This window comes from Rhinopithecus roxellana, chromosome 4, assembly GCF_007565055.1.
Source record: "Rhinopithecus roxellana isolate Shanxi Qingling chromosome 4, ASM756505v1, whole genome shotgun sequence".
In the NCBI taxonomy this organism is placed as follows: Eukaryota; Metazoa; Chordata; class Mammalia; order Primates; family Cercopithecidae; genus Rhinopithecus; species Rhinopithecus roxellana.
The window spans coordinates 22,641,366-22,663,897 of NC_044552.1; the positions used below are offsets into that span (position 1 = coordinate 22,641,366).

The 22,532-nt window shown below is 47.9% G+C and overlaps 1 long non-coding RNA gene across 1 annotated transcript; it reads left to right on the forward strand.

Moving 5' to 3' along the window:
- The first annotated feature begins 18,006 nt into the window (after positions 1-18,006).
- On the forward strand, positions 18,007-22,147 carry LOC104676764. The gene is made up of 3 exons (XR_749956.2): positions 18,007-18,184; positions 18,536-18,631; positions 19,648-22,147. It is a non-coding gene; the product is annotated as an uncharacterized LOC104676764 (long non-coding RNA).
- Positions 22,148-22,532: the final 385 nt, after the last annotated feature.

Sequence of the window (22,532 nt, forward strand, 5' to 3'; positions counted from 1 at the left end):
CATCTCTTTACTTTTAGAAGAAAGCCTAGCATAAAGAAAATGTGTGTCCACTGTTATCGGTTGAATTATGTTCTCCCAAGAAAGACACATTGAAGCTCTACTCCCCCAACCTCAGAATGTGCCCTTATTTGGAAATAGCAGCATTGCAGATGTCATTAGTTAAGACAAAGTCATATTAGAGTAGGGCAGGCCCTAATCCAGTATGGTGGGTGTCTTTATGAAAAGATAGCATGCGAAGACACAAACATACAAAGAGAAGGCAACCATGTGGTGACAAGGGGAGAGATTGGAGTGATGCTCCTGCAAGCCAAAGATTGCTGGCAAATCACCAGAAATTAGGAAGAGGCAAGGTAGGACTCCCCTACAGGTTTCAAAGAGAAGGTGGTCAGCTAACACTTTAGATGCTAACCTCCAGAGTTATGAGACAATAAGTTTCTGTTGTTTGAAGCCCCCCAGTTTGTGGTACTTTGTTGCAGCAGCCCTAGGAAACTGATACATCCACACAATGCAATGTCGTTCAGCCATAAAAAGGAATGAAGCACCAACAGCGGCTATTGGCTATCGTGTGGATGAAATGTGAAAACAGCATGTTCAGTGAAAGAAGACAGGCACAGAAGACAACATATTATATAATTCCATTTATGTAAAGTGTCCAGAATAGGTGAATCCATAGAGACTAAACACAGATTAATGGTTGCCAGAGGCTGCAGGAGGGGAAAATAGGAACTGGGAAAATAGGAACTGATGGCTAATGAATATAAGCTTTCTCTTAAGGGTGATATAAGTGATCTGGAATTAGGTAGCAATGATAGTTCCAAATCTTGTGAATATATTTACAATTAAATTGTTTAACATAAAATGGTGAATTTTATGTGGAATAATAGCAATAAAATTAAATAGAATAAAACAAAATGAATGACATGAAACCCAACACCTCACTGGAACATGCAAAACCTTTCCCTTATTCTTTGGTGGATCCCATTTCTAGCCATTGTTCAGTGCTCTCTATGCCCTGCCATGCTGTCCTACTCTCTTCATCTTCTACCCTCTCCCATGCTGTCTGCCTACCTATAGTCCCTCTTTCCCCACGCCCTGTTTTTTTCCTGTGCTGTCCCTTTCTTACCCTGTACTCTTTCACTTAGAAGTCACAGCCCCAGAACCTTCTCTTTCACTCCACGATTGGGTTGTGTTGATCCACTTGCACATCATATGTTTCTGAGGGCAGTAATGTTCGCCCATAATTACAGTTGTCTGGTTATGTCTCTGTCTCCCTCGCTAACATGCAAGCCCTGCAGAAGCAGGAGCTGTGTCCCGCATGTTCACCAGGGTATCTTCCAAGTGTATCACATGATACTAGGTGCTCCATAGACACCTGCTCGATGTCATACAGGTTCTTGGTCTTCTCTTCCAAATAAGGTAGAATAGTTATTTTTCATTTTACAGGTGAGAACATTCAAGTTGAAAGAAATGAAGAGAATGTTTGATGTTCCTGCAATACAGGGGAAAGCCATTATTGGATCCCAGGAATGTTTGACCATAAAGCCCTTCCTTGCCCACTTGGCCAGGTATATCCCATCATAGAGCCCCTCACCCCCCTTGCAGATTACCCTTACAAAGTGCTGTTCCAACAAAACTCACCGAGACAAGGTGATATTGGAGAGGAGATAGACACATAGATCTATGGAAGACATTGGGAAGCTCAGGAATAAACCCACACAATTGTCGATAATAATGGCTAATTACCGACAAAGGAACAACAGTAATTCAACAGAGAAAGGAAGGTCTTTTCAACAGTGTTAAAACAATTGGACAGTCTTTTTTTGTTTTTGGTTTTTGGTTTTGTTTTTGTTTTGCTCTGCCATCCAGGCTGGAGTGCAGTGGCCATCTCAGTTCACTGCAACCTCCACCTCCTGGGTTCAAACAATTCTATGCTTCAGTCTTCCAAGTAGCTGAGATTACAGGCGCCTACCACCATGCCAGGCTAATTTTTTTTGATTTTTAGTAGAGACGGGATTTCATCATCTTGGCCAGGCTGGTCTTGAACTCCTGACCTCGTGATCCATCCGCCTCAGCCTCCCAAAGTGCTGGGATTACAGGTGTGAGCCACCACACCCAGTCAACAGTTGGACAGTCTTATCCCGAATAATGAATCTTGATATAAACCTCCTAATTTACATGTAATAAATTACATTAGTTACAATATTAACTCAAAATGGATCGTAGATCTAGGCATAAAATATAAATATATATAATGCTTAGATTAAAACATAGGAGAAAAAATTTTACCAATCTAGTTAGGCAAAGAGTTCATAGATGTGACACTGAAAGCAAAGTACATCAAAAGGCAAAAAAAATCAATAAGTTGTACTTCATCAAAATTATAACTTTTGTTCTGCAAAATACATTGTTAAGTGAATGAAAAGATGAGCTGTAGATTTGAAGAAAATATTTTAAAAATCACACGTCTGACAAGGACTCATATTCAGAACACTTAAGAACGCTCAAGCCAACCCAATTAAAACAATCAATCCAATTCAAAAACAGGAACACAAAACCAGTTTCGGAAATGAGACGAAGACTCAGACACAAACTTCAGCAATGAGGACACGCAGCAGGCAGAGCAGCCCAGACAAGATACCCAATACTGTGACTCACCAGGGGACTGCAAATCGAAACCACAGTGAGATCCCACTACACGCCCATTAGAATGTCTAAAATAAAACCCACAGCACTATTGCTGACGAGGATGTGGAGCAACAGGACTCTAACACACCGCTGCCAGGAAGGCAAAATGGCACAGCTGCACTGGAAAGCAGTTTGTTTCTTGTAGGGTTACACATATACTTACCACAGGAACCAGCAGTCTCAGCCCTGGTATTCGTCCTAAAGACATAAAAGCTTATATCTACACAGACACCTGTACACAAACTGTTATAAAAGCTCCAGTCATAATAGGCAAAACCTAGAAGCAAACTAAATGCCCTTTAACAGGTGAATGTGTAACAAACTGTGGTGCATCCATATAATGGAGTACTGTTCAGTAACAACAACAACAACAAAAAGCTACACTGTATACACACACAGGTACATATACATATATCTTAATGTTAGCATAATTTTTTAATGTATACTATGGTATTGTTTACTATAGGTAGGATGTTATGCATTGAATCTCTAGAATTTAATCATCTTCCATACCCGAAATTTTACATAAGCTGAAAAGCAACTCCTCATGTCTCTCTTCTCACTTCCCGGTAACCCCCATTCTACATTCTGCTTCTATGGGTTTAACTATTTTAGGTACTTTATCTGAGTGGAATTATGCAGTGTATGTCTTTTTGTGACTGGCTTGTCTCAGCACAGCGTCCTCCAGGTTCATCCATGTTGCAGACGGCAGGATTTCCTTCTTTTGCATGGCTGAATAATATTCCACTGTGAGAATAGACCCCGTTTCCTTTCATCTCTCAATGGACATGAGGTTGTTTCCACATGGCTGTGTGGGAGCAATGGGGTTTCTTAGCCATTGGAGCATCCCATTGGGATGTGGACACTGGTGGTGACCCCTAAGCAGGGATGTGCCCTAATGGACTTACATCTGATGGGGTCTCCAAGCAACTATGGCCCCATGCCTGGGTGAGGTTAAAAGTTAAACACAGAAAACAGAAGGCCAGTGGGGGGGCATTTTTGGGCCCATGGGAAGGTTTCTGAGGGGATGGAAGGGCTGCAGGTATAGGTTCCCAACATGTCCCCACCCCAGTTCAGTTTCAATGACCAAGGGGGATAGCAGAGGTAAAGGAAACAGACAAGAAGGGGTCACCTGACACCTGGTGGACAGAAGCTGACATCCAAGAGGTGATTCCACCCACCTGCCTCCTGAATTTCCTCCTTCCTCAGGTCCAGTTAGGCAGGGGAACTGGTCAGTGGTGCCTGGTCACCTGCCACTGTGTGACCTCAGGCAGGAGATATTTCCTTGGAGCCTTCTTCCCTCCATCTATAAAGGGGGACTGGACACAGTAGCCCAGAAGGCTTCTCAGAGGAGGACATGAGAAGGTGTGCTGAATCCTGCCCTGCTGAGCAGGCAGGCCTAAAATTTTACACACAAGCTGAGTCCCTATGAGGAAGGGGCAAGCCCTCTGCCCTCTGCCCTTCCTCTGTCTGCATACCCAGAACTGCCTCAGGTGGAGAAGGCAGAGATTAGGGAGCACCCATGGATACTCTGATGCTGGCCACAGCCCTTGGGGGTGACACTGATGAGGACCTGGGTGCACATGGGGTGGAGCAGCCAAGATCAGCCCAAGAAGAGACACACTCATGCACACATGTGTTCACAACATACACATACTCATTCACATTCACACACAAACACATTGAATGCATACATGTTGACAGTTCAAGGGGTAGAGGATGCTGGACCTGGGCCTTGCTGACCCAGGCAGGGCCCCATTCTGGTGGATGCTGTAACCCCAGACATCACCGTTGCTGAACATCTGCCTGCCTCTGAGTTGTGGAGCAGCTGGAGACACACAGTGGTGTCTGTGAGTGTCTCTGTGTGCAGGACCCTTTTCGAAGTGAGAGACACATCTCAGCACAGCTGACTGATCATTCTCGGATCAGTGTGACCTGCTCTCTCCCCTTCCTGTTAACTTGGGGACAGATGCCACCAGATGACAGCACTGGCCTCTGGGGCTGCTGTGGAGGGTAATGTCACTGAGCTCCCACCAGGTGCCTTTTTTTCACTGACCATGTATTGCAGCCATCTCATTCACCTTCACACTGACTTTGTGGAATGGGTGCTAATGTACCCATTTGACAGATGAGATGCCTGAGGTCAGAGGGGAGGTAACTGACCCAGGGACCCAGATGTAACTCTGGACTGTGATCTCAGCCCTACCTTGTGCTGTCCTGGACTCAGCTCCTGGCCTCTGCAGCCTTCCTGCCTTACATACACAATCTGCCAAGGATTCTGTACCCTAGTCGGGGTAGAACCTGGCCCTGGAAGAGCCACAGGAATGGGGGCCCTGTGGGTGGGGTTAGAAGCATCCCTCAGTCCAAGTCTGTGCAAGACAAAGGTCCCCAGAGGCAGGGATCTTATCGATTCAGACTCTAGGTGTGGGCTCAGATGGTTGCTGTAGGTCTCACCAGACACTGGGGTTTTCCAGCTTGGGAGCAGAGCTGGGAGCCCTCTGCCCCCAAATAGTTGTGAAAAATGAAGAAAGCCTGGAGGTCTGGCCAGAAGGTGCAGTCATTCCTCCTGTTGTCTGGGGCTTGGGGACAGGGGTTTTACCTGCAAGGCCCTCTCTCTGACCTGTCCTCTAGAGGTATCACCTTCCCTTTGTCTCAGGTATTCCCAGGAGAGATGGCCCCTCTGGGTGTTCTCCAGAACCCGTCCCCAAGAGTTCACTTGTTCCCCGGTGACCTGGGAAAACAAAGCCTCTTCCTATATCGACAGCTCAGGACTGTGGAATCTGCCCTCCCTCCACCAAAGAACTGTTTTCCACAAGCACAGAGGCTGCTTTGGAGACAATAGATCAAGCTTTCTCCGAACCAAACATCCTCCTGCTTGACTAGTGTTATTCTCCAAATGGCCTCACTGGCCACAGTGAGTAAAGATTTAAGTGGAACAGAACACTCATGAGATTTCTTCCTTCCTACAGAAAACTGTGCATCTTCATGGTCTCTGAACAATCGCAGGAGGTTGATCATATAGAGATTTCTGGTTCCTGGCCCTAGTCTGCCTCCAGGTGTCCATTATAGTCACCATGGCCTTTCACCCTGAGCAGGCAGATGCAGTTCATCCTGCTGTGGGGTATGTGCCCATTTCGGGGCATTTAGGGACAACAAGCCTCGCTGTCTAGGTCCCCTTGTTTTAAAGTCCTCAGGAAAGAGCCCGCCTCTGGTCAGGCACAGGGACTCCAGAAATCCTAGCAGAGGTGGGGCCATTTCGCTTGGTCCCATTTTCCTGGGGGTGTTGGTGAAATGAGACTCACCCGGATGGCATCTGGGAGCAGACGTACAGGGTGTTCTCTGAAGCTCTCAGGTGCCATGTAATTTTGGGAGTATTTTGTCTTATAGGATGGATATGGACAAAGACATGGATATCTGCTCGCCCAGGAGTAAAGGGACATCATTGTCAAGCATAAGCAGACACAGGTCAGGCTGCTCCCTCTGGGGAGGCGGGGTCTCACCTCTCCCTCTGTTCCCTGGTCTGATGGTCCTGGAGTCCCTCAGGATGCTGGGCAAGGAGGGGCCGCCCACACCCCCATACCCGACAACTTTCATTTCGGCCCCCCGCACCCTCTCTCCCTCTGCCTTGCAGGTTGCTGATCCAGGGCACCAGTGGACACAGGAGATGAAGATGTTTACATCTACAAGGTTATCAGTCAGCTCGAGATTCCACAGCGAGTCAGTCTTCTGTCCTCCCAAACAATTGCTGAGACCAGCTCGGTCGTGGAGACCCTAACCCAGTGGCGCTAGAGGGATTAAAGACACAGACACAGAAATAGAGTGTAGAGTGGGAATCAGGGGCTGACAGCCTTCAGAGCTGAGAGCCATGAATGGAGTTTGACCCACATATTTATTGACAGTAAGCCAGTGATAAGCATTGCTTCTATAGATTATAGATGAGCTAAAAGCATTCCTTATGGGAAACAAAGCATGCTTAGCAAGGAGCAGAGAAACAGGCCCTGATGTCTGCAGCAAAAGCATGTTGTTAAGGCACAGGCCGTTCCTGCTGTTGCTTGTGGTTTGAGCAGTTTTCCGCTCTGGGCAGGCCGGGTTTTCCTTGCCCTGCTCCAATAAACCAAAAACTTCTAGCAGTGTGTGTGATAGCCATCACAAGCATGTCACATTGCTTCAGAAATCCTATTTATGGCCAGTTGCTTTAAAGCCTGTTTATGCCAGGGCTAGGGCTTGTTCTCAGCAACCAATCTTGTCTCAGGGATGGGTTTTATTTTTAGAAAAGTTCCTCGGAAGCAGGACATATCTCCTTGGCTCGGCCCAACCTCCATCCCAGGGTCGGAACTCCTCCCCAGCTCCCCTACAGGTCCAGCCTAAGTCAGCGTTACCAAAGCTGAGTGGCACATCAAGAGAACGCTGGAGAGCAGGTGGGACAAGTTGGGGCTGGGCCAGGTTCCTGGGCTCTGAGCAGCATGGTTTCCAAGTCAGCATGAGAGGAGGGGGGCAGCCTGAGGGGCTGGCCCTGTCCCTTGGAGCCTGCAGTGGCAGACTAATGGCAGGGCCCAGCCACCCACCCTGGGCAGTACTGTCCCGTCTGAGGACTGGACTTTCTCAGCCCATTGCAGAGTATGCTGCCTCCAGCCCACGAGGGGCAGCCCCATTAGGCAGCCTGACACCCACTGGGCCCCCAGCAGCCCCTGCCTGGCCTTGTGCTCTCTCTGCTCCCGAGTCCTAGGCCCTCCTGAGGGTGAGCCCATAGAAAGACCCTCTTCCCTTCCCTATGTGGCCTCCTGGACTGATACCTGGGGTAGATGAGGGTGGGGCTGGTCCTTCCCTGGGGCTCACTCGCCCGCAGTTGCTTTGCAGTGAGACACAGCTGTCTGCATCAGTGCCCTGGAGACAAAAGTAAGAGCTTGTTCCTGATGTATGAGAAGCTGGTCTATAAATAAGAGACCTGGCTGATGGTCAGTGAGGCAGAGGGTGTGGCCTGTAGGTATGGGTGGTGGTGAGTGGGAGTGACATGCCACCACTGGGAGGACCCATGGTTCCTGCTGGACCTGACCTCAAGACTCTGTCCCTGCCCAGCACTGAGAACCACTAATAGTGGCTCAGGGGCTGCTGCTCACTTGTGCCAGGATCCCACCTGGAGGCTGAGACCTGACCAAAGCCCAGAATGTCTATAGCCTGAAGGATGTGTGTCCTGAGGTCACAAGGCCAGGCCACTGGCGCCCACTCGGTCAGAGTATCACAACCCCAGAGTCTTCCCTTTTCTGGGTCATTCCAGTTCTGTCCCATCAGGAACCCTGAGCACAAGACCCAGCATCAAAGGGCCACTCCAGGAAGCATGGCAGGTCTACTAACTCCATCATCTTGTTTTACAGAATAAACATCAGGAGATCAGACACACAGATAAATGGCTAACAATGTTTAACAGCTGGAATAAATATAGGAACAGCAGGAAGGTGACACGGAGAGTGAGGGCCCCCGTGACCACTCTCCACAGAGTTGGGGTGATAAGAATCCATTACTGTTGGCTGGTCCCTGCCTGCCTCTCAGAGAGCAGGCAGCATGCTGTTATCACCCAGAGGACAGCAGGCCTGATCCCCAGGCTTTTCTTCCCATCTTTAACAGAGTCACTCTGCTGGGAGAGAATCTGATGCCAGGGCCTGGGCCATCCCTAAATGAGGGTTAGGGACACCTCCTGATGTCTTGAAGAAATAGGTCCAGATCAGAATTCACAACCCTGAGTGCTCACCCACTCTTTAACCTTGGGAGAGGAGGCCGGGTCCTAGATAGGCACAACCTCTCCAGATGAACCATGGAGCCAAAAGTTGGGGATTCTGGAAGATTTCCAGAATCCTCAGGTTTTGATCCTTCCCAGAGTCACTTCCCTGTGTCCCTTCTCACCAAAGAGTTCTTCTGTCCATAGATGTCTCAGCTGGCCTACAAGGGAACCCCCCTGCAGATGTGCAGTCAGGCATGGTCATTCCTGCTGGACATCAAGAAGGTGAAGGCTGAAAACCCAAGGAAGTACCAGGTATGGTCCTTCCACACTCAGCTAGAGCAGAACAAACAGACCAAGCCATGTCAGGAGCCCAGGTCTCTAGCTAGAGGAAAAGTCAAGCCTGGGTGATGGTCAGTCCCATATCCTAGGCACAGACGATGGCATGGGAACCACAAGTGAACTGGGCTCTGGTGACCCTCCATGGCTTTGGAAATAAGGTAAAGAAGGATATTTCTGGAAAAAACAAACAAACAAACAAACAAACAAAACAACTCCTTTCCTTCCAGAAGTGCTGAATGTTTTATGATTGCTGTTTGTAATAGTGAGCCTTTTGTCTGTTCTGAGGTTGGTTCCTTCCTCAGCCCTGCCCTAAAGAAAATAAAGGAGCAGGGCAAGATGTCCTCAGTGAAAATAAACCGATTGACCTGGACATGAACTGCACCTTCAGACACCATGTCATGTTTTAGGAGCGCTACAGAGTCAGGTAAGACCTATGGGGGATGGAGGGTCCCAGGGGAGATGGAGGAATTCAGAGGAATAGGGGCATTCCATGCAGGAGTCCAAGATACGAGGTGACACAGTCCCCCAAGGGATCTCCTGGCCAGGGAGCAATCAGCATCACAGAGCATCTACTGAGCTCCAAACCATGGGCCAAGCTCGGGCATGTGGGTCCAGAATCCAGGTGGCTACTGAGGAAACAAGCAGTAGCAAACAAAATCATGCTGCATGGTGAAAAGTTCTCTCCATAACCCACAAGTACCTGGGGTAGAGACCCATGAGAGGGGCTCAGACTTCACAGGCAACAATGACAACAGCAAACACCATGGAGGAGGTGGAGCCGCAGAACTCTGTCCATTGCTGCTGCAAAATGCTGCTATTGCTGAATGCAAAATGGTACAGCCTCCTTGGAAGACAGTTGGGAAATTGCTCACAAAGCTAAATGTACTTGTACCACATGACCATAAGTGTCATAGACACTGACCTAGCTGACTTGAAAATTTATGTCCAACTAAAACCTACATGTCACATTCACTGCTTTATTCATTATCACTAAAACCTAGAAGCTACTGAGATGACCTTCAACACAGGTCCCAGGGGAGATGGAGGAATTCAGAGGAATGGGCACATCCCACAAAATTAGGTTATACTTCTTTGGTATAATAAAATTACAGGTTAAATCTATAAACATAAATTATAAGTATAGATTATTAGGTTGTACTTATTTGGTATAATAAAATTATACAGTAAATATTGTCAAATATGAAATTAATATCTAATGATTGTGTTATACCAAATAAGCCAAATATGTGTCTTTTGGACTTAAGGGGACCTAATATCAAAAAAATTAATGAAGTCAAAAGGACTGAATTTAGAATTTAATTTTGAAAAAGTCAAATATCAAAACTTTAAAACACCTGATATCACAAAATAGGATCATAGGTCATTGGTCATTGTAAAATAAGTCATTCATTTAGCCAAAGTGGTAACAAAGATTTCAAAAAAAAAAAAAAAATACGCAAAAGGCAAAACCATTACTCTTTGAGAGAGGAGACTTAATTTCCCAAACAATCAGCCCTAATAAAGATAGCACGAGGCCAGTGAAATCTGTCTCTCAAATCTTACAAACAAATCTATTAAATTTTAATCATCTTGACCATAATATATAATTTCCACAAACCTTTTTATAACATTTTACAATTTTTTAATGAAAAAGTGGGTTAATACTCCAAGAAAACCTTGCTAGTCTGACACAGGGGCTCAGAGGCTAGTCTCGCATCAGTGAGGCTTTGATACTAATGTTTATAGAGAAACTCTGAACCAATTTTATCTTTCAAAATAGTTCCTTACAATCTCAGGCACCCACCTCTTCCACAATAGCCGCTGGACTTTGAGGGGTAAAATAGTTTCAATTTCTGGCGCTGCGTCTCATGAGTGCAGTTTCTTTTGATTATCATCTTCTCCCTGGTTCTGAAGATAAGGTTTTAGAAGCTTTCAGTGTTTAAGATTTAGCAGGACTTGGTGTCCTTCTTAGATGCAGGAGTACAAAGCCCTGTAACTCAACAGAACAAGGACTTTAAAAGCAATACAGAACATTATATGGAATGCTAATACCTTTAATTTTTTAAATCTCAGTTTTCCTAGGCAAATAAAAAACTTAATAACAATGACATAGGAATTGTTTCAATAAAATATAAAATCTGTTTGTTAGGCCAGTTGCCAAAAGGCAAAAAATAAATAAAAGACCTTCTGCAGTGATTGCTTTTCCCTATGGAAAGTCCATTTAGATAGCCTTCAAGTCAAAATTAATGAAAATGGTACTTGAATGAGTTAGATATAGGAAGGGTGTGTCTTGGGACATAAGTGAAAATTTTCAGTTTCATAGAACAACTTCAAGCCAAGAGTACAGACCGCTATATTGGAAGAAAATATTTCCTTTAGACCTTTAAGATAAAACACTTTTAGCATCATGTCACAGTAGCAGTTAGAACCTGAGGAAAAAAATTGTAGAAGCTGACAAGAAAGTTGGAGAGAGCTATTATCTCAGGACTTCTTGAAGGGGAGAGAAAGGTGAAAACAGTGAGATTCAGTAAAAGTTGAAATCTGAGGTAAATTTAGAGTAAATTAATATCTTAAGAAAACTTTGTTCTTCTAGCCCATTCTTGAGTGGATTAGCATATTTTTAATATCAAAGCACAATCTCTAGAAAGACTAATTTCCTTTTAATTATAGCCAACTTGATCAAATAAATTCTTTTCTCATAAAGTCCCTTTTTACAAACCTTACTATGACCTACACAAGCCACTTATGACACGTCTAGACTTCCTGTGTTATCGTAAACATCCTTCTTTCCTAAATAACCAGTCATTTTATCTTCTTTTTCTTTTTTTTAAGATTTCTTTGTTGTTGTTGTTGTTGCTGCTGTTGTTTCCTTGAGAAAAGGTCTCTCTCTGTCACCCAGGCTGGGGTGTAGTGGCATGATCACGGCTCACTGCAGCCTTGACCCACCCAGGCTCAAGCAATGCTCCCATTTCAACCTCCCGGGTAGTTGGGACTATAGATGTACACCAGCATGCTCAGTTAATTTTCTGTGTATTTTGTGTAGACAGGGTTTTACCATGTTGCCCAGGCTGCTCTGGAACTCCCAGGCTCAAGCAATCTGCTCGCCTCAGCCTTACAAAGTGCTAGGATTACATGCATGAGCCATTTGCACCCAGCCATTTTATTTTAGAACAAACATTTACCATGCAAGATTTTTTTCTCATATAAAATTTTCCTTTTAACCTTTCTTACCAAAAATATCTCTTCAGATTTTTAACTTTCTTTATATCTCTCTTATTTAGTGGTTCCTTTTATCTTGTTTCATAACCTTTAAATAACCTTTGAATTCAACAAAAATTATTTTCCTTTAAATAAGAACACGTTCTTAGCAAAATATTTTTCCATAATTTTTTTAATTGTGAATAACCCAGACATTTAATGCCTGTCATGTAATGTAACTTTAGATTCTAAATTATATTATGTTTATTTAGAAGCATTTCTTCCATTACATTTACCTAATTAACTTATTTTTAATAGTTTACCTAGATTACTTATGAAAACTGTAATAATCATCATTTAAAGGTATTTTTCTGTTAATCATTTATATAGCCTGTGAATTTCAGGTGTTTACCTAAGTAAGAAGCTTAAGGTTAAATAAATGAATTTTTTGCCAATAACTCAGGACAAATGACTTATTTATCAAAAAAATTACACAAAGATAATTATCTTTTGAGTTATGTTTATAACTTTATAACCCTCATGCCAAATTTTGACACCTTATATATGATATTAGCATTTAATCAAGCTGACTTTTAACCACTGAGTTTTAAAAATCCTTTAAAATCTCATTATTGTAACCTAGTACACCCATTTTCCTGAGACATCAATTATTTTTTTTCTCCCTCCTTTTCTTGTTCCTTCAGTTCCCCACTTCCTACTTAGGCTTTTAGGAATACAAATATAGCCTTTTACCTCCCCATTACCGGACTCTCCCTATAGTGCAAGTTCATCTAACTACATGCTCAAACTGGAACGTCAACTTGAGGATTAACAGTTGATTTACAAACCAAACATGCCCACTGTGGAACTCTCACTCTTTAGGGGGTTGTCTCAAGAGATAACAGCCTGCCCATGAAGGTGCCAGCAGTCACATGCTGATTGCCCAGTAGATAAGGCACAAGAGCTAGCATGGACCCCCGGCCACCACCCTTGCTCACTTCCTCCCCTGCCTTTTAAAAGTGAAGTCATATGGAGGACACCTGCATTTCTTCCCCTAAGCTAGTTTTGGAAATAAATTACTTTCTTTATAACAGACTTCACTTTTGTTAATTGGACTCTGCAAGCAACAAGCAACTAACCTGCATTTTGATTACATTACCATGGTTTAGGTGGGACAAACTTCTAATATTTCAAATGTAATACAAATATCAAACCAGAAAGGACTTTATTTAGGAAACCAACCCAGGCTGCTATGGTGGAAAAAGGGCGGAACCTTAGCTACTGAACTACAGCATGGGGCAACCACTATTGCTCTTTCAGTTTGGCTTGGCTAGCAAAGGGTCGTTTTGCTATGTAAATAAAGCCCTTCAGGTAATTGAAATCTTTCTTGTTTTGATGGCTGATTTTTCTTTTCTTTTCTTTTTTTTTTTTTTCCAGCTTCAGGAATTTAGCCAATTCAGAGGTCTTTTTCCCCATAATTTAGAATTTTCCTTCAGATTTGACCAAGTCAAGTGGAGTGGTCAAACCCAATGGAAAAAAGACTAAAACAACAAAAACAGAACCAAACAAATAAATAACCAAAAAAAGTTAAGCAAAACAAATGATCGCACAATTTGTAAGATTACTGAGCACTCTAATGGTAAGGAGAAATCAAGACCAGCTGGTAGTTAATTTTAACTTTTAGTCAGTCATTAAGGAGAATTTCCAAGACAAACCCCATTTCAGCTACTTATGTAGGAATACGGCCCAGGTCAAAGACTGCTCTCTATCATCCTAGAAGCAGGAAAAAACTCAAAACTCATCTTCCCTGTTGGAAGCAAGCTGAAACTCCAGAAAGGAGTTGCCTGCTTTCCATTATCATGGATCCAGAAAAACTCATCTTCTTTGTTGGATGCAAGTAAAACTCCGGAAAAGGAGTTATACAGCAAAACAAACCTTAGATCTCAACAACACTTTGAGAAATCAGGGATTCTGTGGAAATGGTACCTCCCAGGCCTCAGCAAATTGTCCTATTGGTTTTGTTACTGGCAGCAAATCCATACGGGTCTGCAGCAATCTCAATTCTTGCCTTCTCAGAAGAAAGAATTCGACTGAGGGGCGTAAGGCAGAGTGAAAGATTGAGGCAAGTTTTAGAGCCAACAGTGAAAGTTTATTAAAAAGCTTTAGAGCAGGAACTGAAGAAAGCAAAGTCCGCTTGAAAGAGGGCCTGAGTGGGTGACTGGAGAGATCAGGTTCATGGTTTGATCTTTGACTTGGGATTTTAGACATTGGCATGCCTCTTGGAGCAGGGGGGTTTTGCATCCCTTCTCCCTTGATTCTTCCCTTGGGGTGGGCTGTCCACGTGCACGGTGGCCTGCCAGCACTTGGAAGCGGCAACATGCACATTGTATTTACCAAAATTGTACACATGCTCACTTAAGGCATTCTTCCCTTAGCAACTGAGTGTTTCTGGAGAAAGGTTATATACTGGTTCAACTCTGCCATTTTGCCTGTTAGTGCACATGCTTAAGTCCACTAGCCCAGCTCCTGACATCTTATTGGGAAGCTGCTGATTACCAACTTGAGGTGTTTCTGTTGGGAGGCTGCCTTTCCCTGGCACCAGCTGCAACCAATTATTTTCAAAAGGCAGTTTAACAACCTCATGACCATCATCTGATGGTTGCCTGACATTCCTGGTCCAGGTCCCCTCTCCTGTCCTGTTTATGTCTGACTGATTACCTATTGTAACAGTTTGAACAATAAAGATAGCTCAAGGCCAGACATGGTGGTTCACACCTGTAATCCCTGCACTTTGGGAGGCCTTGCAAGGCAAGAGTATTGCTTGAGCCCAGGAGTTCAAGACCAGCCTTGGCAACAAGGCAAAACCCTGTCTCTATGAAAATTACAAAAATTAGCCAAGTGTGGTGGCACAAGCCTGTAGTCCCAGCTGCTTGGGAAGCTGAGGTGGAAAGATCACCTGAGACCGGACGTGGAGGCTGTTTCACGTGTCTGTGTGAAGAGATCACCAAACAGGCTTGTGTGAGCAGTATGGCTGTTTATTTCACCTAGGTGCAGGCGGGCTGAGTCTGAAAAGAGAGTCAGCAAAGGGGTGGGGTTATCATGAGTTCTTATAGGTTTGGGGATAGGCGGTGGAGATAAGAGCAATGTTTTGGGGCAGGGGGTGGATCTCACAAAGTACCTTCTCAAGGGTGGGGAGAATTACAAAGAAACTTCTTAAGAGTGGGGGAGATTATAAAGAACATTGATCAGTTAGGGTGGGGCAGAAACAAATCACAATGGTGGAATGTCATCAGTTAAGGCTGTTTTCACTTCTGTGGATCTTCAGTTGCTTCAGGCCATCTGGCTGTATATGTGCAGGTTACTGGGGACATGATGGCTTAGCTTGAGCTCAGAGGCCTGACAGAGGCTACAGTGAGCAGTGATCGTGCCACTGCACTTCAGCCTGGGTGACAGAGTGAGTCAAAATTAAAACAAACAAAATAAAAATAAAGATAGTTCAAACTGGTACCAAGCACTAATAGATTTGTCAAAGGTCAAGGCCACCTTCACTCAGAGTCTCTTCCATTGGTTGCCAACTTGTAAACGAAAAAGTGTGTAAGATAGGTCTCAATCCATTTAGAGTTTTCATTTTGCCGAGGTTAAAGACACACCCAGGAAACAGGTATATGTGCCTTTCTCAAAGATGATTGTGAGGGCTTCAATATATAAAGGAGAGAAGTGGGCTGGAGGGGAAAGAGGGTGTGGTTATCCACATGTTGCAAGAGAAAAGGGGCAGGTAGGAAAACAGTCAATTATGTATTCATCTCACACTCAGTAATTGGCCCTTTACATAAGGTGAATATAAGACTAGCTACCTAAGGAGCTATTTAACCTTCTATCTGTACCTATCTCCTGAGGAACAAAAGGAAAGACGGTTTCTTGCGTGACTCAGCTTTCAGCTTAATTTTCTTCCTTTTGGCATAGTGAATTGGAGTCCTGAGTTTTATTTTCCTTTCCCACTTCAATCCCCACAGGCTTTGCATTGTTGCAGATTGTTCCTCTCAGAATATTTTACAAGTTGGTGAAGTGCCTGATGGACATTTCTTTTGTCATAAAGTGAGTTTGGATCCTGAAGAAGCCATCTTCTTAATAAGGCTTTGGAATCACAGTTCCCCTTCACCCGAACCCTGAACAGCACAGCAGACAGGGAAGGATTTACTGAGATGGCTGCTCCCACTCTCCAGCCCCCACTTTCTAGACCATTCCTGGCAGGAAGAGCTGCTGAGCAGACTCCATGGGCTGCCCATGCAGGGTCTGGACCTAGCTGTCTTTCTGTGCCCAGCAGCCTGTGAGCCATCCCAGGCCCCTATGTGCAGTGGTCAGCACCCACAACCAGCCTTCATGGGGATTCAGTTCAAGGGTGTTGCCCTGAGCCCGGCACAGTGGCCTCCCCAGCTTAGCATCTGCAGTTGGGGTCAGGGTGGTCTTAACGGCCTTCACCCATGCCCTTTCTGGCCACACATGAGTTTGGAGGAAGTAGGAGTCACTTCAGTAGCTCCTTGTCAACTGCGATGTCCATGACTGGCTCAAGTGAAGCACAGTGTCAGGAGAGGGGCACTGCAAGCTGCACCCTAAATTCCCTGGGACCTGTGGCAGGCCTCCCCGGTGACCTCTGCCTTCTCAGGTGACTTCTGCCCTCCTGGGTGACATTAGCTCTCCCCTCTCAAGTGACCTGTGCCCTCCTAGGTTACCTCAGCTGTCCCAGGTGACCTCTGCCTTTCCAGATGACTTCAGTCTTTTCAGGTGACCTCAGCCCTCCTAAGTGACATTAGTTCTCCCTGGTTATCTCTGCCCTCCCTGGTGAACTCAGGTCTTCCAGGGGACCTCTGCTTTCCTAGATGATCTCTGCCCTCTCAGGTGACATTAGTCCTCCCAGAGGATATTACGTCTCCCAAGTGACCTCTTCCCTTCCAAGTGACCTGTTTTCTCAGGTGACCTCAGCTCTTCCAGGAGACTTTTGCCTTTCCAGGTAACCTCTGCCCTCTTGGTGACATAGTGTGCTCAGATGACATTAGCCATCTCAAGTGACCTTGACCCTCCAAGGTGACGTCAGCCTTGGTGAAGCCTTTCCATTATGCCTTTGGCTCTTGCTGGAGGTAGGCTACTGCAGGGGCATGAGCCATATCATGGCATGAGCCACTATCTTGCTCATGTTCCAGAATGAGGAGACATCTGGGTGCTGGCCCAGCTGCTGGCCAATGAGAGGCTTGCCAAGCATGGTACTCTCCCAGGTGAACTCTGTCCTCTCAGGTGACACAGTCCTCCCATGTGACATTAGTCCACCATGGACAGCTACCCACGAGGCATCACACAGCCAGGACAGGGGACTGGCCACACTGACTGGGTAATTGTGACTTACAGACAAGGCACCTTCTATCTCCTACTCATTTTGAGCCTCCAAGATATCCCCTGCTGAGAGTCCCACAGGAGCCTGTGACTGGTCAGGGACCCCACACCCCAAGTCAGATGCCTCTTGTCCCCATCAGCAAACGGGATCACAGCTGCCCTGTGACCACCTTCTGCATCCTGGTGCCACAGCCCTCTGGCCCTGACCTTATGCAGGGGACTCTTATCACCCTGCTGGTCCTTCAACCTCCCAGCTGGCCACCCTCCCAACCACCCTCCCTGCCCATGGCTAGACCAAGCCCAGATGACAGCTTCTCTCTGTCCTGTGTCCCCTGCCCTGACCCCACATCCAGGAGAAGGCCACACATCCTCCAGCACCCCTGGTCACCCCACCAGCTCCCACCTTTCCTCACTGCTTTTAAGGCAGGCCTGCCCTTCTGAAACCATGGCCCAGGAAGCTGCTAAGCAGTGCCTCCAGCCAGGCCCCAGGGGACATTCCCACCACCCCTCCTCTCCTGGCCAAGACCACATGATGGGGTCACTGGATGGGAGAGTGAAAGGGTCTAGAAGCAACTACCACTGCCCAACCACCACTGCCCAACTGCCACTGCCACTGCCCAACTGCCGCTGCCCAACTGCCGCTGCCCAACAGCCACTGCCCAACAGCTGCTGCCCAACCACCGCTGCCCAACTGCCACTACCCAGCCTGATGGCTCCACATCTCAGGAGTAGGCTCTGATTCCTTGGGGCTCCAGGAGCCTCTCAGGAGTCTACATCCCAAGATGTTCTAACTTCCAGAGTCTCCAAGCCCATCAAGAGCAAGTTTTGCTAAAAGTGCTCCAAGAGCTTATGAGGCACATGGTGAGTGGACAGTCCCTCAGCTTTTCCCCAGAGGCCCTGGGTCCCATGGGGTTAGAGGGACAGCGGAAGCCTGGGGCTGGTGAGAGGCCAACTTCCAGTCAGGGCTTGACCTGGTTTTCAATAGATTCAAAGTTCGGCCTCCTTTTCCTTACCTGGAGGGGGCAGAGGCACTGGGACCAGGCTGAGCCAGGGCTAAGGGAAGTACGTCCACCGGGGGCCCACGCCGTGGGGAGGTGTTGGCGGAAGCCCCAGCCACCACTGTTCTGCCTCTTGGGGAAGGGTCTGCAGTGGGCCCTGGAGTACAGAGGTTTTCACAGAAGCCCAGGGGGCCCTGAACACTCCTTCTATCAGGACCAGGAAGGGTTGTGCATCCAGCTTTCCACCTTAAACTGGTTTCTGTGGTGCTTCATCGATGGGATAAGGATGCATAGGGAGACCCCAAGCCAGGTATCTTCTTTCCCTACAGTGCTCAGCTCCCCCAGCCCAGGGCTCTGACTTCCCCAGGAGGACCCAGCTCACCCCCACCCCACAGGAGGCACAGGCAGGTCTCTGCAGGGCACACAAGCCTGCAGGACACACCAGAAACCAGGGATTTCTGGGCGGACTGGGCCAGGAACCATCTTGGAGGAGCCGGAGGAGCCAGGGAAACCACGAGCCCTAAGGAAATCCCTTATTCTGGGAGCCACATTTCTGCTGAGATGAGTCCATCCCCATGAATAGCTGCCAAACCTTGTCTGACCCAGCCTTATGGAAGCTAGGGTGGTTCTCTTCCCAAGCAGAGGGAGCCTCAGGAAGTCCAGACTGAGGCTACAGTGGGCCCTGCTCAAGCCACCAGCCCCGAGGCTGGAAAGGCCAGGTCCTCCCATACCTGCTGTTCCCGCAGACTTCCTTCATGCTCATCCTGACGCTCTGGGATGTCTACCTCCTGGAAGGTGAGTGCGTGGTGACAACTATGGTATACATGGCCTTCACAGCATACAGAATTAAGTTCCTGGGTGGCCAATGGTGCCCAGAAGGAGCATGCAGGACAGACCTTGGATCCTATCCACCAATGGTGCCCAGAAGGAGCATGCAGGACAGATCCCTGGCTTCTGGTGTGTGATGACCTAAGACCAGCATCCACACTGTCCTCATGGCTCTCTGCTCCAGCCCTGAGGGAGGGCCAGACCAGGCCTGGTTGACTGGGCAGGGAGTGGACTCAAGTACCAAACCCACTCCTGACACAACCTAGATGAAAGGCAGGAGTGTGGTGAGCACCTCCCTGCCCAGGCCTTCCTCCAGCTGTGGTTTTCTGTGAACATCTGGACCCCTGGGGCAGCCACAGTAGGATCCAGCACCGCCCAGTGGAAGGTGCCTGGAGTGGGAACAAGGTGCAGAAACTGACTCTCCCACAGACCCTTCCCAGCCTGATAGTCACCCTGTTCCTGGAACACCCCCTGAAGCTGTTCCTGTTTGGCCTGCAGGAGTTCCTTCAGGACACGCTGTCCTAGGCCTGGGCCCTGGAGGAGGACATGGTGATGAGGCGCCCTGAGGCCTCCATGGAGAAACTGAGAAGCATGCACTGTGACCACACCCAGGCGGGCTTCAGAACCAAGCTTCCTCCTGCATCACCCTGTGGGGCAGTAAATAGTGGGAAGTGCCTAGACCTCACCAGCCCTGTTCCCTGGTCCTTCCTCCAGCCCTTCCTCTCCCTCCTCCTCTAAGAAGTTTCTGAAAACAGGCTGACTGAGCCTAGGGCAAAAGCTGACCTTGGGTTTACTGAACATGCCTCAGAGACAATGAGATGTGAGCAAGACTCTTCCAAGCCCCTCCCCTGTAGCCTCCTGCTCTCACTCCTGAAAGCCCCAGAAGGACACTGGAGGGGTCAGATCCTTCTGTGCAAGCCCACAACCACACCTGTGAGTACCAGCAGCCCTGGAGAGCAGCGGGGCCTTCACTCCTGAGCATCCTCCAAGGCCTAAAATCAGTGTCAGAGACCCTAAGAGGATTTAGGGAGAGGGCATATGTGAAACTCTGGCCCAGAGCCAGAATTGAGAGCTCAGCTGAGTGTGGGAACAGTCCAGCCCTGGCATGGAGATCCCCCAGAGGAGTGGAGGGTGTCTCACCCACTGTGGAGATAAGCCCCCATACTGGGTGGCAAAGGGGCCCCATCCATCTGAGCTCTGAATCAAGACTAAAGCCCAGGCTAAGCAGCCCTGGGGCAAGGGTGTGAGGCAGGAAGCCTGAGTCAGCCCGAACCCTGGGGGCTGTCCCTGGAGTGACTTCAGGTTCCCTAACTAGCTTCCCCACTCTAGGCTACACACACATCTCACTCTGGGAGCAGCAGCCTGCAGAAGTGTCCTCAGCATTAGACCAGGGGGAGGACCACACAGGTACCCTGAGGACTGCAGGGACCCAAGTCTGGGGGGTCCAGCCTGGCAAAAGCAAGATGTTCTCAATGGAGAAGCTGACCAAATCTGCTTTCCTTTCAGCCAAACCTGAGCAAGTACCCCCAGCACTCAGGTCTCTGCAGATATCCCCCAGCATTGAGACCCTCCCCAAGGGGACTGGCTGGTTCTCCCTGGCCCACAGCCCAGCTCCAGCAGCCCATGGGTGTAGCCCTCCTGAAATGGGAGTCTCATCCTCCCTCACCCTCACCTAGTTAGGCTATATGCAAGGCCAAAGCCCAGAGGCATGAGGGAGCTTCTGCAGAGTCCAGGACAGCAGGCTGCTCTCTGGGGGCCCTGGGGACTCAAGAGTGTGGCCAGCTCATCCCCAGCTCAGGATAGACCACAGGGTGCTTGGTGATTCCTACACTGGAACTCCCTCTCTAAGCTCCCCATGGACCTGGACCTCAGAGGCCTGTGGTTTTCACAGTACAGCTTGGAGCAGAAATGCTAGGCCCCTGTCACTTCCATATCTGCCCTGGATACCTCTAAGACCACAGGACTGGCCCAGCCCCCAATACAAGACCCTGCCCAGACCCCTGATAGCCCAGAGGTAGGGCCAGGGACAACTTTCCTGCATGTGGTACCTACATCTGATCGATCACCCTTGGCAGACAGTGAGCAGCATGGCCCAGAAGGAGCCAGGGCAGCACCTGGCAAGCTGCCCCAAAGCCCCAGATAGCTCCTTAGACATGGAAAGTCATTCCTGAAGGGGAAGCTGGAAACTTGGAGGCCACTGGAGGGAAGGGTCAGCATGGCATTCCCCCTGCTCAGGCCAGCCAGCAGCATGCCCTGTATCCACGGTCCCAACCTGTACAGCAGAATCCCCCCCTCAATGCACAATTCCCAGACCCAGAGGGCTCTAGCCCAGACTCAACCTGAGCCCTGAAAGGGAAGGGGCACCAGGGGTGCCTTGGGACCCCCAGCAGCAGCCAAGATACACAGGAGACAGAGTCCCCTGTGGCCCTGGCCAGAACTAGTATTTGGCTTAAGGCAGAGCAAGCCCCCTTGGAGCACTGCGTACGTACCTGGGTCTTATGTGTCCCTGGCAAGGCCAAGCTGATGATGTTACCAAGCTCAAACTACCACTGGCCACCTTGGTGAGGGTAGGGCAGAAACAGGCGAACCAGCCACCAACCTCATCCATTCAAGGAAGCAGAAATGGCCAGGCTCCTGCAGGATAGGTGGCCACCACCAGACCAGCAATGGGGTGGAGTCCTGAGGCCCAAGCAGATGGCACTGGGGCCCTGCTTCCAGGGTCCACAATCTTCTCCAGGACACAGGACTGAAGAAAACTAAGAAAATGAGAGTCCAGGAGGCTGGATCCCTCATCTGCCACTCTTGGCAGCTGCATTTTGTGGTCAGAAAAAGTCAGGAAACTTGACACTACTCACCGCAGGAGGCTCCAAGGTGGGACCAGAGCTTCCAGCATGGATTCAGCAATGCCTAAGAAAGCCTCTTCTTGGGGAAAAGGACCCCTTCCTTGGCCTCAAAGCCCCCACTTATTTTGATTAAAGCACAATATAGTCTTTGTTGTCATGACCTGCCTGTTTTTGAGTTGCCCAGAGCTCTCTGCAGGAAACCCTGGGCACATTGGGGTGGATGGGAAATGAGGGTGACACAGCCCAGACCCCTGACCAGCCTCTCACAGCCTCCCCATCCCAAAGGCCGCAGCAGGGCCAAGGACCAGAAAGGTCAAGGTTCCCACACAACTGTGAGGCCACACTGCACTGCAGCTTCCCACTCTCAGGCAGACGCCGGGGTTAAGACCATCCAATAATTTACTGTAATTCAAACTGCGCCTGACAGGGAACTCCAGAGGGCTGGGAAGGGAGCAAAAGTTGGAGTTCCAGTGACATTGCTCATTCATGACAGTCTGTACAAAGCATCCCTGAGAGGGTCTGCTGTCACCTGTGCCTACT